This window comes from Phaseolus vulgaris, chromosome 4, assembly GCF_000499845.2.
Source record: "Phaseolus vulgaris cultivar G19833 chromosome 4, P. vulgaris v2.0, whole genome shotgun sequence".
NCBI lineage: Eukaryota > Viridiplantae > Streptophyta > Magnoliopsida > Fabales > Fabaceae > Phaseolus > Phaseolus vulgaris.
The window spans coordinates 13,319,524-13,325,190 of record NC_023756.2 but is presented as its reverse complement, the minus strand read 5'-3'; the positions used below and the strand labels follow the sequence as shown (position 1 = coordinate 13,325,190).

Sequence of the window (5,667 nt, the reverse complement as noted above, 5' to 3'; positions counted from 1 at the left end):
TGATTATGATTTATTTCTTGGCAAGTAAACAAATTCAACTATAATATAATTCATAAAAGAGGTTTATGTATCCACAAGGACTACAAATAACCAAGATATAGTAATATCTTTCAAAATGAAGTAAGGATACACTACAAAAATTCTTAATTTTAGTAGAGGTTTGTTAGGAGGGGTTAGAATAACCTCTACTAAAACTAGTATGACATGATACATACTGGCGATTTTTATAACCCCTGTTAAGTTTCTGCGGTTTCTTAATAAACCGCATGCAAAGTTTTTATTTTTTATTTTTTATTTTAACTTTTCTATCTCTTAAGAAAGCTACTACCTGGAATTTTTTTTACAGAACAACACACTTACGGAGATGGTGTAGGGCTATCACAGCGGGAGCTTAGAGATTTTTCAGTGTATATCATATTCTCCAACTCTTCTGATTTCTGCATTTCTCAATCGATGTTCTCTCATCTTGTGCCCTAGTTTGTTTTTCAAAATTGATTTGTATTTTCCCCCATTTCACACGACCTAGATCATTTTTGTTTGTTTTTGTGAACAAATTATTCTCTGATGCATTTTCGTTCCAGATTGCAGTACTTCTCGTTCCAAGAACTACAATGCATTTTGCTAGTTCGGTGACTCGGGTCTCCGCTCCGGTTCGTCTCTCGTTTCGTTTTGTTTACTTTGTGTATTCTTAGAACTCGACATTTTATCTTATTGGATTTGTTCCTTTATTTTAGGATTTTTTTTCATTGTGAGAAACTTTGTATTTATGTTTTGCTTTATTTTTGGATGATTTGTTCCTGATAGTTTGTAGAGCATGTTTTGGAACACTGAATAGGCTCAAAGATTGGGTAAAGTAACTGAAAAATTAGTAACTTTTTTTTGTTTTCAATTTTATTTTATTTTTGAATTTGAAACTTGTTCGGCGAGTGGCAGTGTGTGGTGATGATGATGATTATGTTGTTTCCAGACTTATAAATTGAGTTAGAGTCTTTGATTACAATTTTCCAGGAAGAGAATGCTCGTTTGTGAAAGGAAGAGGTTTGATTCCTCACACTCATCTTCTTTTTTTATTAATTTATTATTATTATTATTATTATTATTATTATTATTATTATTATTATTATTATTATTATGAGGAATTATCCCCCCTCTCTCTTGTTACTTTTTCTAACCCAAACGAATATGTTTAAATTTATTTATATTGTCAAAATTCACTCCAAGTTTCTTTTCAGCATTTTCTATAATTCAAGTGTAAACTTTAAAGTTTAACTCCAGTAGAGGTTGGTAAGGAAAAGTCATATTTTTCGGGTCGCGTCTGGTGTAAAAATCTGGCCTTTCCTGGTTGATTCTTTTTGGAGATTTATGTTTTTTTGGTTTAGAGTTTATGAAATATTGGGTATTGCTATATGCAGGCTTATAGGAGAAGGCAAAGGTTCAATGAGGTATGTACATTGTCCTCTTCCCTTTTTTGTAACTGGATTGACATAATTCTTGAATGTCTTTAGAAAATAAGTCAATTTTCATTTATTTGCTTTTATAACTTTGAATTCAATGTTGTTGAGCTTTTTTCTGAAGGCAACTTTGGGAATCTGTTATCTTTAGTTGGTTTTTCTGAAGCTTGGGTAGACAACGTACTGTATTGATTGTAATTATAATCATAGATTTATCCAGATGCTACTGTTTGTACTACACTTAAGAGTGCTCTCTACTCTTCAGCTGGTAACAAGGTTGTCTTAAATCGACAACTAATGGTATTTTTTTCAATCATTGACAGCTTAAGCCAGCAAATATACTGATGTTTCTTGAACTATTTATGCCTGTTTATGGTTATAAAAGTTCTTGTTCAATGAAGTTTATTTCAAAAGATAAGTCACATGTTTTCCCCTGTATTTTCTCTGAATCTTTAAATAGGTATCTATATGATTTAAAATGTGTAATGAGCCCCTATAATTTTGAAATCTCTTTCAATTAGATCCTGAAATTCCTATTTGTTGTTCAGTCCCTTAATTTTTGCTTAAAACTATTGCTACATGTTTGCTTAAAACCATTGCTTTATGATTTTCAGGAAATTAAAAGTAAATGCTTGTCACAACCCAACACAATATGCATTTATATCATACAAGTCACAAGCAACAGACACCAAGTAACAAGAACATGTAGCTGATGTGGTAATTGCCTACTTATCCTTATAATGTGACATAAACATATTTATTATTAGGAGAAACTTTATTGGCAATTGCATTTTCTCGTGAAATAACATTTAAGGAACTATTTCTTACATTGAAGAACAAGGAAGTTGCACTTTCTTGAGTTTCACTTGTTGTTTATACGTTCAAACTTTATTGTCAAGGTAGGAGATGATATTAGGCATGCCAAAAAAAAGGGGCAAGAGACAATAACGTTACATAAATTGAGAAAAATAGTTGCTTAAATTGTATATAATTAAAGCAAAATGATCTGTCATGATTCAACAGATAAAAAATTACAAATTATTAGATACAATATTTATCATTGAAGTTTTCATTTATTTTGATATGATTTCACAAAGAGATATGATTTTTTTTTTCATGAGAAATGCTTTATTAATGGGGAAGTCCTATGTAAGCAATTAGGTGGAATTCCAGTGGAGCAGAAAAAGATTAGACTTCTGACCACTTGGTGACAAAGGCTATCAAGACAAGTTAGAACCAACTCTTCTCCAAAAACATATCTAATGTTGAGTAGAGTAAGAAATCTATATTTTTACATGTCTCTTGAGTAAGTTAAACTTTCAATTGGAATTTCTTCATTCTCTAATTATCATTTACAGTTTCAAAAGATATTATGCTTGCCATACAATTTGGTGTATAATTTGCTATTGTTATTGGTTTGATTTGGTTAGAAAATTTCTACACTGTTACTTTTGAGGCATGCATATCAGAGTCTTGGTGTAGTCTATGGAGATTTGGGCACTTCCCCTTTCTATGTTTTCTATAAAACATTTCCTCATGGAATTGACAACCAGAAAGATGTGATTGGAGCTCTTTCTTTGATTATATACTCTCTTACTCTGTTGCCGCTGCTCCGAATATGTTCTTATTGTACTACAAGGGAAGGATAATGGTCAAGGTATTTGTTTGATTTTGGTAATTAGTATATTTTTGGTTGGACTAAGGAAATCAAGCATACTAGTATTTCACATATGACATATTGAATGTGTATATTTGTTGATACTGTTGAACATCTATGGAGCAGGTGGAACGGTGGAACGTTGGCTGTTTATTTCTTGCTATGTCAACATGCAAATCCTAGAATCATTCCCAACTAGCATTGTACGGATGAATAGATAATAAGATAATGCATAAAAATCTATTTATTTATAGGTTATTGTTATTTAACATCTTACTCAGTTTTTTATTTTATTTTACAAAACATATGCTATTATTGTTTTATATTAATTTAGAATTTAATTTCTTCTGAGGTTGTATTTAAATATTACCTGTAAAATTAAGAAATCATAAATGGGTATTAATTTTTAAATATTATTCCCAGCGGTCTTATTAGAACATTTCTCTTTTTATAATTTTACTAATAAGATAGTTTAAAAAGATGTACAAAAGGTGTTTCAGAAAAGAAAAATAAGAATGACCACGTTGAGTTGACAACAACACATGCCGGAACACTATTATACCATTTCACGTAAAACTATAAGCTAACTTCAAAAAGGCTTGGTATTGATTTGTATTTACAGGAGCCACACCAAAGTTGGTTTTACAACTCATGAATGCAAAGGGGTTTACCATATCTCATGTGAAAAGCCACCTTCAGGTTACTCTTTTCTCCACCACAACCACAAATAATGTTATGGGGGAAAAGGCGTAATCTACTTCCTGTTTTCTCTTTCTTTATTTAATTTATTATTTTTAAAAGATAAAAAAAAAAAATCTGATAAAGAATCAACTCCTTCATAATTAATTGTTAGTCTTAAAGTTAGAAAATCCTAGTGTATTGATGACAGATGTGCAAGACCAAGAAGCACGAGAAGTGAGTCAAGGTATATAATTGTACTGTGTATCAGTTACTTATGTGCAAAAGGAAGAAATAGCTAGGTGTAGACTACATAGACATTTTGTTTGGTTAATTAGAATCTGTAAACGCTGAAAAGAAGTAGTGGATCCGTTTCCAATGAAAGTAACGTTAAATATTCTTCAGGATTTTGTTCCAGGACAATTAACTTTTAATGTTGGCTACTGTTACACATTTATACATTTATATATAATGAATTTATTTTTTTTATAATAAGAATCAAAAATAAATCTTTATGTTTATTATTCTAACACCGGTTACTAAATAAATCTTAATAAATAAGATGAATGAACTAGTAAGTAATATATGTTTTTTATATCAATATAATTATTTGGTATTAATACGAAATTGTGTTAATCACATCTTAAACAAATTACATTAATGATTTAGTGTCTATATTTTCATTATGAAAAAATGATACCTATATAGTATTACAAAACCCTAAAAGGTAAATAAAAAAAAGTTGAAAGGTAGTAGTATATTAGTGTTAGGTGGTGGAAGAAGAACACATGGTTTGAAAAACCGTTTGGTAATTTTGGTTCGACATTTTTATTATTTGTCACCTACTTTTTTTATATATGCACCTCCTAGAAGTAATAGGGGTTTCAAAACCGTCGGTAATAACGGGGGTTTCCAAAACCGCCGATAATAACAGGGGTTTCAAAACCGCCGGTAATAACGGAGGTTTCAAAACCGCCGGTAATAACGAGGGTTTCAAAACCGTCGGGAAGTAATTATTTTCCAGGGGTTCATAAAAATCGTTGGTAACCATTAGCGACGCTGGATCTACCAGGGGAAAAGCAAACCGCGGGTAACGCACTTAACGGGGGTTAAAACCGCCGGAAATGCCAAAAGTAACCCCCGTTAAAAATAATATTTTTTGTAGTGATAAATTGATTTTTTGGGTTGTATAGGTGATATTTAATGGATATAATAGATAAACATAGATAATATAAATAACGAGATTGAAACTTGATGAAAAAGGAGAAGTTAATATATTCAAAACAAATGTTGGGATTGAATTACTTTGTAAATCTCTTTGATTAATGTTACTTGCAAATGTTTTATTCTTCAAGTTCACTATTCCTTATGGCCAAACCAAGTTAATTCCCTAATCATGGTTATCTAAAACAACAAACTATTATAATCAATTCATTGACTTACAATTAGTCTACTTTTGCATTAAGATGGAATAGTTCAAGCCAAATATTCAATTTGTTCCCAAACATTGACATACTTGGTTGATTTGAAGGAGTTTAGAAAACGAACGTGCTTTCCAACTCCATTTAAGTTCTAAAGGCATGAATGGTCATTCCTCACATATCAAGCATAAAACATTCAAATGCACAAAATAAAAATGTATAACAATATTTATATTTTATACATTTTTAATCAATCTATAAACCATATAAAAATTATTTTTACACTTTTATTTTATGCATTTCTTATAATATTAATACAAGTTCTATTAATTTATATACATTATATAATTTATATTTTCATTAACATTGATATTAGATAATCTAAACCTTTAAACATAAACACAAATTCCAATTGATCAAATATTTTTAACTTTTGAAAATACTTTATAAAACAATAAAA

The 5,667-nt window shown here is 30.0% G+C and overlaps 1 long non-coding RNA gene across 3 annotated transcripts; it reads left to right on the top strand.

Annotated features, from left to right (window-relative positions):
- Positions 1-266: 266 nt before the first annotated feature.
- LOC137837317 (uncharacterized) lies at positions 267-3,459 on the top strand. Of its 3 annotated transcripts, none has more exons than XR_011085424.1 (8): positions 271-407; positions 589-650; positions 968-1,038; positions 1,413-1,442; positions 1,775-2,168; positions 2,613-2,757; positions 2,882-3,108; positions 3,235-3,459. It is a non-coding gene; the product is annotated as an uncharacterized lncRNA (long non-coding RNA). The 3 variants fall into 3 exon arrangements; XR_011085423.1 differs by having other exon boundaries at positions 296-405; positions 582-650; positions 1,009-1,038; positions 2,066-2,168; positions 2,613-2,725; XR_011085425.1 differs by lacking the exons at positions 2,882-3,108; positions 3,235-3,459 and having other exon boundaries at positions 267-407; positions 582-650; positions 1,009-1,038; positions 2,066-2,168; positions 2,613-2,819.
- Positions 3,460-5,667: the final 2,208 nt, after the last annotated feature.